Raw genomic sequence first — 13,748 nt, forward strand, 5'->3', positions numbered from 1 at the left:
GCCTGGCCTCCATTTTTAAATTGAACCTAAACTGGACAATTATCTTTCTTGTACATTACTCAATTCAATTTGGTAATATTTTGTCTAGGAAATTTACTCCTATGTTCATGAATGTTATAGGCTTGTAGCATTTTTAACTTGTATTATCCTAGTCTAATTTGACTATCCAAGGAATGCAAGTGTCATAAAGCAGAAGAGGAGTGTTTCTTCTTTTTTCTATTGAGTATGTGAAAATAGGGAAATCTCTATTTTTTGAAAGTATGTTTAGACATGTGTGTATATGTTTGTGTGCATATATTTATGAGATACATACCTTATGGGAGGTTATGGAAAAGGGAACTTTTAACTAACTCAATATCTAATTTTTAAATTATAATATTATTCAGATTTTCTAATTTTCTTGTCAACGTTTTATTTTTCTAATAATGTATCTACTTCATCTATGTTTTCAAATTTGTTGGGATTTTTTAATAATACAGTATCTTAATATATTTTAATTCTTAGATATTGTACATAAGGCGATTGTAGAAATCTTGCATTTTCTATCAAAGGCAATTTTTACTTAATAAAATTTGTAATCAAGATAAATAATTTAATTTATAATATTCTTCAAAAGGAAAATGGTAATTTATTCATTAATGATGGGGTTATTCACTTGACATAAATATTAGGCCAATTTTTTTATTTCAGACACATAATATATACCCCTATTCCTGGAAGGTAAGAATTATAAAATAAAGTTAAAGCTTTGTAGAACAGTGTTGCCAGGTGTCAGCTGATATCTACTATTACTGAAAAGAAGAGGTACTTTTTTTTTTTCAAATTCTAATTAGTTTTGCAATAAATCCAATTATTAGACACACAAATGCAAACAAATGTGTGTTAAGAAGGTACATGTATCCTACAATTTTATAAAAGACTGCTTATATTTCCTCCTTCTTATACAAGCCACAGGCAAATTTCTCTGAGGCCAAACTCAAACATTTACCATTCTATTGGAGTCCCAGAAGGTATACATTCTGAGATACAAATGAGATCTTAGAAAATTTCTCCTGATTTATTCTTCAAATGTCAATTACCTGTGGTAACCAATTTTACTTCAATTCTCAGTAGGCTAGAAACAAATAAAACACTTTACATTTAAGTAAAGCAATGTTGGTACATATATTTCTAACAACAGAGGGAATATTGAATGAAATCTGTACTTATAAATTGCATGCCTCTGCTATTTTCTATGCCCTATAAAGCAGGTTGATTTATCAGTTAACAAAATATAACATGCCCAAACTAATGTTTCAAAATTATTTGTAAAAGAGAAACACTGAAGAGTATTGATGCTTGAGAAAATAAATGTATTGTGAAAGAAATTGTGATTTTTAATGGATAGGCACTTGTAGTTATGTAGGTATTACTTCAATTGCTTTTCCCTATTTATATAAGAATAATATCTAATAAAGTTCCAGAAGAGACTAGATACATTATATAGCATAATTGTTAGATTTCTAGAAGACAGCAAACTCAATGCACATTGAGGCTGGTAGTTCTTACCATTTAAATATATTTTCCAAAAGAATATGAATTCAAAATATCTTAATTGAGTATACTAATGATTGGCAGTGTGTTTACACTTAGTAAAATTATAACACTAGGAGTAACAAAATCTTTACCCATGCACACATGAGAGAGGTTAATTTCTTACAAGTTTATCTACCTTATGCTATTGCACAATGAATACATGGCAATTGGGTAGATTTTTTCCCCCAGTGGCTTTCTCATGTTTGTTTTGAAACTTTTATTTTGCATATTCACTTTGAAAAGGTAATTTCTGGCCTCCTGGATTATTACCACAGATAGTGTATCAAAATACAATTTGAGACCCATTATTAACATTGTCTAATTTTAATAAAGAAATGTTATTGGACAGTTATCAGAGGATGGGCAGCAGTGTGAAGGAGGATGGAAACCATGTGTAATGAATTAGTAGCAGAAAAGATTATGTGTAGAAAGGAATCATTAATATGATCTTGTTCATTCTTTCAACTTACTTACTACATACCTGTTAGAAGCCAGGCATTGCACTAAGTCTGGTGTTACAGTGATGTGCTAAAGCAAGCATGGTCTTGGCTGCCACATAGCTTACAACCTACTGGAAGATCATTATTTGAATGATCACACAATTGCAAAATTACAGAGGTAAGAGCTCGAAAGAACAGGAACTAGATGCTATTGAAGTACATAACAAAGGAATCTGACCTATGTTGGAGTGGGGGTCATGGAACATTTCCATATGTACATTAAGTTTGAGCTAAGTAGATATAAATGATAAGTAGGGATACACAGGGAAAAAAAATCCTGGGTGGAATAAAAAGCCTTCCAAGAAAAGAATGTGAAAAGACTGTGATGTGCTGGATACTGATGGAAGGCTTTCAACTACTAGAACAGGATAGACAACAAGAAAGGTAGCTCAAGATAAGGCTCGAAAGGCAGAAACCATTTCACACAAGACTTTGGAGGCCATGTAAACAATTTTAGCCTTTATTTTAAGAACAGTATGAAGTCAGTGAAGACTTTGGATACATCTTCATATATGCGAATGTATAGACTAAATTGCTGTAACAACAAAAACAACAAAACACTAATGCATTGGTGTAAACAAGGATGAAGTTAACTTTTCTCTCTTGTATAACAGCCTAAGCAGACAGGCAGCTCTCGTGCAAAAAGTCATCTGTTGACCCAAGTTGTTAAGCCACTCTGGTGTCTTTATCACAATACTTCCTTATTTCCTCCAGAATTTTACTTCTAGTGAGTAATAAGGGAGAAAAGAAAGTAAAGTGCAAAGGTCTTTGTCTTTAATGAGATGCACATGACACCTCCACTCATATCATATTGGCCTTAACTAAGTCACATGAGTAAAATATTAATTTTAAATATAGGTTGTTTTCACTTTAAACTGTTTAATGGCTATGCATAGTCCTTTACCTAAAGAGAGCTAATAGCAGGGAAGGCATAATAAGCACCTAAATGTTTTCTGAAACAGCTTAAAAATGGGTGACATAAATGTGATTTAATCAGAAAATGTGGCAACAGTCAGGTGTTGACAAGCCCTAATAATTTATAATACCTGAAAATTGTCTTCACTATTAAGTGTGATTTGACTATAATTCAGTTATCATTTTTTTTGCATACAACTTAGAAAAGTGTGCACCCAAACTGACGTATCTGTGAAGCACTGACATAGAGATAGTCATCAATGAGACAGCTACCAAACAGAATTTGGGGTGGGAATTGAAAAGGACTTCAAGGTTCTTACTAGTTGGACTGAAAGATATCTTGGTTCTGGTGAAAGCTCATTTGGAAAAAAAAAAAAATGAATTCAGTTCACTCACTAAATTCAATAAACAATTACTAAATCCCAGTGCTTAGTTGTTGGAAAATACAAAGAAGATACAATTTCTGCAAAGATATTGTGTAACTAATCACGATGGTGAATAGTTATAATGAAGTATGTGCATGATACTGTAGCTGTCCAAAGTGTAGTGTTAATAAACTGTTTTAAAGACATCAATTTATGCAGCAAGGAAGAGAACATGGTTAATCTGGGTTATGAAATATAAATTCCAAGTTGTCCAAGGAAAAATGAGGAAGGATTTTAGTTAGAGGGAATTATGTGTGTTAATTTGCAAAGAATAGCCAAGATGGCCAAATAGGAACAGCTCCAGAGTGCAGTTCCCAGCAAGAACAGCACAGAGGTGAGTGCTCACTGCATTTCCAAACAAGTTTTCACTACTCGCAGACTAGGAGATTCCCCAGCCGAAAAGTGCCACAAGTTTTCAGCAGGGCAGTTTCAGCTGGTGCTGGGTTGGCACACAGAAACTCACACAAGTCTGGGCGACTGTTTTGATTGGTGCCTATAATACCTGGGAGACAGAGCTGCCCATTCAACTGAAAGGGAGGGGGCTGGGACAGGGAGCCAGGTGATCTGGCTCGGTGAGTTCCACCCCCACAAATCAAGCAATCTGAAACACTCTGGATCAAGAGTTTCACAGTAAGCACAGCTGGACCCAGGAAGGTCCAGCTCAGTGGGGGGAAGGGCATCTCCCACTACCAAGGCAGTTCACACAGCAGCTGGGCAGAGCTTGCAGCAGCTCAGCAATGCCTCTGCTGGCAGACTGTGACTAGACTACTCCTTATGGGGCAGTACATCTATGAAAAAAGGCAGCAGCATGACACAAACTTATACATAAAGATGGCCTTCCTAGGACAGAGCACTTGGGAAAAGAGGCAGTTATGAGTTCAGCTGCAGCAGACTTAAAGGTACCTGCCCAGCAGCTCTGCATGGAACAAGGGAGCTCCCAGCACAGCACTTGAACTCCTATAAGGGACAGACTGTCTCCTCAAGCAACTCCTTGACCCCCATATACATAAAGAGATCCCTCATAAAGGAGAGCTCAGGCCAACATCTGGTGGGTACCCTTCTGGGACAAGGATAGCAGTGGAAGAAACCAGAGAAAACCATTGCTGTTTTGCAGCCCCTGCAGGTGATACTCACGTGAGCAGGGTCTGGAATGGACCTCCAGCAGTCCTGCAGCAGAGGGGCCTGACCGTTTCAAGGAAAACTAAGACGCAGAAAGAAATAGCTTCAACATCCACAAAAAGGACATCCACTCAGAGATCCCATCCAAAAGTCACCAACTACAAAGACCACAGGTAGATAAAGCCACTAAGATGGGAAGAAACCAGGACAAAAAGGATAAAAACACCTAAAACCAGAACATCTCCCCTCCTCCAAGGGATCACAACTCCTCACCAGCTAGGAATCAAAGATGGATGGAGAATGAATCTGATGAATTGACAGAAAAAGGATTCAGAAGGTGGGTAATAACAAACTTCTCAGAGCTAAAAGAACACATGCTAACCCAATGCAAAGAAACTAAGAACCTAGATAAAAGGTTAGATGAGATGGTAACTAGAATAAACAGCTTAGAGAAGAATATAAATGACTGATGGAGCTGAAAAACACAGCACAAGAACTTTGTGAAGCATATACAAGTTTCAATAGCTGAATCAACGATGCAGAAGAAAGGCTATCAGAGATTGAAGATCAACTCAATGAAATAAAACAAGAAGGCAAGAATAGAGAAATAAGAGTAAAAAGAAATGAACAAAGCCTCCATGAAATATGGGATTATGTGAAAAGACCTAATCTATGTTTGATAAGTGTACTTGAATGTGATTAAAGAATGAATCCAAGCTGGAAAACACTCTTCAGGATATTATCCAGGAGAACTTCCCCAACCTAGCAAGGCAGGCCAAAATTCCAGTCCAGGAAATACAGAGAACACTACAAAGATATTCCTCAAGAAAAGCAAGACACATAGTCGTCAGATTCAACAGGTTGAAATGAAGGAAAAAATGCTAAGGCAGCCAGAGAGAAAGGATGGGTTTCACAAAGGGAAGCCCATCAGACTCACAGTGGATCTCTCAGCAGAAACCCTACAAGCCAGAAGACAGTGGGGTCGATATTCAACATCCTTAAAGAAAAGAACTTTCAACCTAGAATTTCACATTCAGCCAAACTAAGTTTCATAAGTGAAGGAGAAAGAAAACCCTTTATGGACAAGCAATTGCTGAGAGATTTTGTCACCACCAGACCTGCCTTACAAGAGCTCCTGAAAGAAGCACTAAGCAAAGAAAGGAACAACCAGTACCAGCCACTCAAAAAACATACCAAATGGTAAAGACTTTAGACAAAATGAAGAAAATGTGTCAATTAACAGGCAAAACATCTAGCTAGCATCAAAATGGCAGGATCAAATTCACACATAGCAATATTAACCTTACATGTAAATGGACTAAATGCCCACAATCAAAAGATACAGACTGGGAAACTGGATAAAAAGTCAAAACTCATTGGTGTGCTGTATTCAGGAAACTCATCTCATGTGCAAAGACACATACAAGCTAAAAATAAAGGGGTGGAGGAAGATTTATCAAGCAAATGAAGAGAAAAAAAAAAAAAAAAAAAAGCAGGAGTTGCAATCCTAGTCTCTGATAAAATGGACTTTACCTAACAAAGACCAAAAGAGACAAAGAAGGGCATTACATAATGGTAAGAGGATCGATCCATCAGGAAGAACTAACGATCCTAAATATATACACACCCAGTACAGAAGCACCCAGCTATATAAAGCAAGTTCTTAATGACTTACAAAGAGACTTAGACTTCCACACAATAATAGTGGGAGATTTTAACACTCCACTGTCAATATTAGACAGATAAACGAGACAGAAAATTAACAAGGATATCCAGGACTTGAACTTAGATCTGGACCAAGCAAACCTAAAAGACATCTACAGAAATCTCCTCCCCAAATCAACAGAACATACATTTTTTTCGGCACCACATAGAACCTACTCTAAAACTGACCATATAACTGGAAGTAAATCACTCCTCAGCAAATGCAAAATAATGGAACTCATAACAAACAGTCTCTCAGACCACAGTGCAATCAAATTAGAACTCAGAATTAAGAAACTAGCTCAGAACTGCACAACTTCATGGAAACTGAACAACTATTTCCTAAACGTTGACTGGACAAACAATGAAATGAAGGCAGAAACAAAGATATTCTTTAAAACAAATGAGAATGAAGACACAACATACCAGAATCTCTGGGACACATTTAAAGCAGTGTCCAGAGGGAAATTTATAGCAATAAATGCCCACCAGAACAGTGAGGAAATATCTAAAATTGACACCCTATTGTCAAAATTGAAAGAGGTAGAGGAGCAAGATAAAAAAAAAAAAAAAAAAAAAAAAAAAAACCTCAAAAGCTAGCAGAAAACAAGAAATAACTAAGATCAGAGCAGAACTGAAGGAGATAGAGACACAAAAAACCCTTAAAAAAATGAATAAATCCAGAAGCTGGTTTTTGAAAAGATCAACAAAATAGACCACTAGCCAGATAAATAAAAAAGAAAAGGGAGAAGAATCAAATAGATGCAATTAAAAAACAATAAAGGGGATATCACCACTGATGCCACAGAAATACACACTAAAATCAGAGATTACTACAAACAACTCTATGCACATAAACCAGTAAACCTGGAAGATATGGATAAATTCCTGGACACTTGTAACCTCTGAAGCCTAAGCCAGGAGGAAGCTGAAACCTTGAACAGACCAATAACAAGGGCTGAAGTTGAGGCAGCAATTAATAACTTACCAACCAAAAAAAGTCCAGGTCCAGACAGGGTCACAGCTGAATTCTACCAGATGTACAAAGAGGAGCTGGTACAATTCCTTCTGAAACTCTTCCAAACAATACAAAAAGAGGGACTCCTTCACAAATCATTTAATGATACCAACATCATACTGATACCAAAACCAGGCAGAGACTCAACAGCAACAAAAAAAACTTCAGGCCAGTCTCCATGATAAGCACAGACACAAAATCTTCAACAAAATACTGGCAAACCGATTGCAACAGCACATCAAAAAACTTATCTATCATGATCAAGTGGGATGCATTCCTGGGATGCAAGGCTGGTTCAGCCTATACAAGTCTGTAAACATAATCCACCACATAAACAGAACCAAAGACAAAAATTACATGGTTATCTCAATAGATGCAGAGAAGGCCTTTGACAAAATTCAACAGTCCTTTATGCTAAAACTAGGTATTGAAGGAATATATCTCAAAATAATAAAAGCTATTTATGACAAAACTACAGCCAATATCATACTTAATGAGAAAAATTGGAAGCATTCTCTTTGAAATCTGGCACTAGATAAGAATGCTCTCTATCACCACTGCTATTCAATATAGTGTTGGAAGTTCCAGCCAGAGCAATTAGGCAAGAAAAAAAAGGGGGGGGGGTTTCAATTAGAAAAGGAGGAAGTCAAATTGTCTCTATTTGCAAATGACATGATTATATATTTAGAAGACCCTATCATCTCAGCACAAAAGCTCCTTAAACTTATAAGCACCTTTAGCAAAGTCTCAGTATACAAAATCAATGTGCAGAAATTACAAGCCTTTCTTTGCACCAATAACAGAGTAACAGAGAGCCAAATCATGAGGGAAATCCCATTCGCAATTGCTGCAAAGAGAATAAAATACCTAGGAATACAATTAACAAAGGATGTAAAGGACCCCTTCAAGGAGAACTACAAACCACTGCTCAAGGGAAGCAGAGAGGACACAAACAAATGGAGAAACATTCCATACTCATGGTTAGGAAGAATCAATATCGTGAAAATGGCTGTATTGCCCAAAGTAATTTGTAGATTCAATGCTATCCCAATCAAGCTACTAATGACCTTCACAGAATTGGAAAAAATGACCTTAAACTTCATATGGAACCAAAAGAGAGCCCACATACCAAGACAATCCTAAGCAAAAAGAACAAAGCCGGAGGTATCATGCTACTTGATTTCAAACTATACTGCAAAGCTACAGTAATCAAAACAGCATTGTACTTGTACCAAAATAGAGATATAGACCAATGGAACAGAACAGAGGCCTTGGAGGCAATGTTACATATCTACAACCACCTGATCTTTGACAAACCTCACAAAAACAAGCAATGGAGAAAGGATTCCCTGTTTAATAAATGGTGTTGGGAAAACTGGCTAGCCATGTGCAGAAAGCAGAAACTGGACCCCTTCCTGACACCTTATACTAAAATTAACTCCTGATGGATTAAAGACTTAAACATAAAACCTAACACCATAAAAACCCTAGAAGAAAACCTAGGGAAAACCATTCAGGACACAGGCATAGGCAAGGACTTCATGATTAAAACACCAAAAGCATTGGCAACAAAAGCCAAAATAGACAAATGGGATCTAATTAAACTTCGGAGCTTCTGTACAGAAAAAAAAAAAAAAAACCATTAAAGTGAACCAGCAATCAACAGAATGGGAAAAAATTTTTGTAGTCTATCCATCTGACAAAGGACTAATATCCAGAATCCACAAAGAACTAAAACAGATTTACAAGAAAAAGACAAACAAACCTGTCCAAAAGTGGGAGAAGGATATGAATAGACACTTTACAAAAGAAGACATTTACAAGGCCAACAAACATGAAAAACAGCTCATCATCACTGATTATTAGAGAAATGCAAATCAAAACCACATTGAGATACTACCTCACAGTAGTTAGACTGGCAATCATTAAAAAGTCTGGAGACAACAGATGCTGGAGAGGATGTGGAGAAATAGGAACACTTTTACACCATTTGTGGGAGTGTAAATTAGTTCAACCATTGTGGAAGACAGAGTGGTGATTCCTCAAGGACCTAGAAATAGAAATTCCATTGACCTAGCAATCACATAACTGGGTATATATCCAAAAGATTATAAATTGTTCTATTACAAAGACACATGCACATGCATGTTCATAGCAGTACTGTTTACAATAGCAAAGACCTGGAACCAACCCAAATGTCCATGGACGATAGATTGGACAAGGGAAATGTGGTACATATACACCATGGAGTACTATGCAGCCATAAAGAATGATAAGTTCATGTCCTTTGTAGGGACATGGATGAATCTGGAAACCACCATTCTCAGCAAACTGACAAAAGAACAGAAAATAAACACCAAATGTTCTCACTCAGGACAGTGTTATGAGAACACATGCACACAGGGAGTGGAACATCACACAGTGGGGTCTATTGTCGGGAGGGAAAGGAGGCACAGCAGGGTGGTGCAGAGGTTGGGGAGGGATAACATGGGGAGAAATGACAGCTGTAGATGACAGGAGTATGGAGGCAGCAAACCACATTGCCGTGTGTGTACCTATGCAACAATCCTGCATTATCTGCACATGTACACCAGAACCTAAAGTACAATTAAAAAAAAAAAAAAAAAACACAGAATTTAAAAAAAGTTGCAAAGAATAGAATTGTAAATATTTATTGCATGTGTATTATGAACTAGGAAGTTTTTTAGTCTTTGTAGATAAATCATAAGTGATATCTCAAAAAAATCCTTATCTTCATCATACTTATTATATAGTTGGAGAGAAATATAATAAATGAACTAATAAAACAGTATGTCAGATTAGCACTTTGGGAGGCTGAGGTGGGTAGAGCACTTGAGGTCAGAGTTTGAGACAAGCCTAGCCAACATGGTGAAACCTCATGTCCACTAAAAAATAAAAATAAATCAGACGATAAATTACAAGTGCTATGGGGAAAAAGAAACATGAAAGGGAGAGAAAGTACTCTGGGTGGAAGAACAAAAAATGATATTTTTAAAGCAGGGCATTTGGAGTAAGTATTACTGATAAAGGGATGTTTGAGGAGCTAGCTGAAGAAAGGAAGGAAGCTTGTCAGACAGCTATGGTGTGTATGGTGTGTTGTGGTGATGGTGGGAGGTGTTTCAGGAAGAACAGTAACTGCAAAGTTTCTGAAGCAGAAATGAGTTTTGATACATTTAAAGGATAACAAAAACAGTGTCATAGAAGTGGAATTAACAAGGATAAAAATGGAATAAAATGAGTAAAGAGGGCCAGCAGGAACCACATCATGTAGAGCCTTGCACGTTATTGTTCAAACTTTGGCTTTTACTCTGAGTAAAATGGGAAGCTATTGTACTCTTGGAGTGACATGATTTAGTTTAGTTTAGGATTGAAAAGTATCTTCATGGCTTCTGTGATGAGACTATACAGCAGAAAAGTAAAGGTGGAAGCAATACAGTTAGGAGGCTACCAGAATAATCCAATGTAGCCTGTTTGATAAAATGCACATTGAGATGCACAAAAAGAAAATGAACATAGAGAAGTGTGTCAAGGTCAAATAGCAATGCTCTTGCATGCCACTAAAAGAGATAAACTTAGTCTTGTATATTGAGAAACTACTTAAGGATTTTAAGAAAGATGATAATTTCACTAGTGAGCATCAGAAGCAAATTAATCCCTGTCCTGAACTATAATCCACACTCCCAGTATCTTTATTTCCATCTTCAGAGAAGCTTCATTTCATATATTGAGTTTCTTCATTCACCAGGAAACAGCTGGTAGCATATCCTGGTCTCACATCTTACGCTTCTTCAAAATTTAGGGCACCTAACCATCTTTTCTGATAGGTGTTGCACCAGAGGGCATGGTCTTCTGATGGGCAGCCTTCACTAAAAGCACATGTTTGCAGTTCTGCTTCTTCCTAGGATGTAGCAAAGTTGGAAAGAAGGCCACACCTACCCCCAACAATGAAAAAAAGCTAGATAAACCACAAAGCGTAACTTTTTCTTAACCCATCAGAGATCTGAATGACAAGGAAACTTAACAGACTGAAATTTAAGGAGGGATAGGCCTCTGTAAGAAGTGAGGGGATATACAGATGGTCTCACCTTTGCCAGAGTATAGAAAGAATTGTGCCTTCTGCCATACAGTAGCAAAGAAGAAATCAACAAAACTGTTATCACATCTCTAAAGGCTGAGTGTGGGAAAGAGTGACAGTGTAGAACCTCAGGAAGACCCAGACACAATGGGATTTTGTATACACTCACAGACTCTTTTCCATGACCTTGGTCAGGTGCTCATGGGAAAGACTGGCATCAGAGAAGAAGACTAGGGAAAGTTTCCCTTGGTATTGCAGCTAGTGAGAGGATCATTTGCTGCTACAGGAAAGGCACAAAACTCTACTTCTCACCCGATATCTCTTGAACACAGCCAGAGACGTGGGTGGGGAGAGAGAAGAGAAAAAGCGAATGTCAGAGAAGAATTCCTTGAAAAGACAGTGAATAATAATTTCCCCCAAATAATGAAAGACATCAAATTGCATGCAAAAACTTGAGCATGGGTAGCAGGATAAATGTGATCATACACACACAACGCCACACAATAAAGACACCTGTTTAGGCACACCTGTGTAGCAGGATAAATGTTATCACACACACACACACACACACACACACACACACACCCACCCCAACCACACAATAAAGACACCTGTTTAGATACACCTGGGTAGCAGGATAAATGTTATCACATACACACACACACACACACACACACACACACACACACCAACCACACAATAAAGACACTTGTTTAGGTACATCATATTCAAAGTGCCAAAGCAAAAGACAGAAAATTATAAAGCCTGCCAAAGTAAAAGTGACACACACAGAGAAAGAGAACAGAATTACATTAGACTTCACATCAGAAACTGCTAACTGAAAGAACAATGAAATGACATGTTTGAAAGTACTGAAAGAATAAAAAAGGTCAATCTGGAATGCTATACTTAGTGAAAACTTCAAAACAAAAGCTGAATAAAGAATCAAATGTCAGAGATTGCTATATTAAACTAAAAAGCAAGATCCAGCTGTTTTGCTCCCTACCAAACAAGTATAGTTTCATACACAATTAGGCTGAAAGTAAAATATATACTATGCAAACAATAATTATAAGAGAGCTGGAGTGGCCATACTAATAGATAAAATAAACTTTAATACAGAAATAATATTGGAGAAAAAATCGGATGCTTTGTAATGATAAAGGTATCAATACAGGCAGGGTGCGGTGGCTCACACCTGTAATCCCAGAACCTTGGGAGGCTGAGGCGGGCGGATCACAAGGTCAGGAGTTTGAGACCAGCCTGGCCAATATGGTGAAACCCTGTCTATGCTAAAAATACAAAATTAGTTGGGTGTGGTGGTGTACACCTGTAGTCCCAGCTACTTGGGAGGCTGAGGCAGAAGAATTGCTTGAACCCAGGAAGCAGAGGTCACTGTGAGCCAAGATACCACCACTGCACTCCAGCCTGGGTGGCAGAGTGAGACTCTGTTTTTTTAAAAAAAATGTCAATACATCAAGAAGATGTAATAATCATAAATGTATATGCACATCATAACAGTGCCCTAAAGTATATAAAAAACTTATGTAATTTAAAAACCAAATAATTAGACAATTATACTTGAAGATTTTAATGTTCACTTCTCAAGAATCACTAAGACTATATACTATTTTCTGTTTAATCACTAAACAGAAAAGAAGTAACAATATAGTTTTGAGTAACACTATCAACTTGATAGGATACTCTACCTGATGTTCCATAAGAGGAAATAAATATATACCTAGGAGTTCATCAAAATGTAAAACATTTATCTCCAAAGATGGTCATTAATAAAGTGAAAAGACAAGCCACAGACTGACAGGAAGTATTTCTAAATCATGTATCTGTTAAGCACTTGTATGCAGAATATATGAAAAATTTTGCAACTTAAATAAAAAAGACTACTCAATTTAAAAAGTGGGTAAAGCATATGAATAGACACCAAAGATGACACGTGAATAAGAAACAACTGTGATTGTTAACGCATTATTCAGTTGGAACCTACAAATTAAACCACAGTGAAATACTACTACATATCCAATGGAATCGCTGCCATAAAAAAAGATAGTGTTATTGTTGAAGATACAGAAAAACTGAGACCTTCATACGTTGTTGGTGGGAAATTCAAATTAGGTATACAACTTTGGAAAAGAGCATGGCCATTAAGTACGATGTTACACATACACATACCATAGGACCCCAAAATTTCACTCTTAGGTCGTTTCCCAAAAGGAATGAAAATATATGTCCACATAAAGACATGAATGTATGTGTCTTGTCATCTTCATTCCTATTCAACATAAACTGAAAAATCTAAATGAACATCAACTGGTAAATGGCTAAACAAATTGTGACATTTCCATATAATGACACACTTTCAGCAATTAAAAGGACAA

The sequence above is a fragment of the Saimiri boliviensis genome, chromosome 10, assembly GCF_048565385.1.
Source record: "Saimiri boliviensis isolate mSaiBol1 chromosome 10, mSaiBol1.pri, whole genome shotgun sequence".
NCBI classification, from domain to species: Eukaryota; Metazoa; Chordata; class Mammalia; order Primates; family Cebidae; genus Saimiri; species Saimiri boliviensis.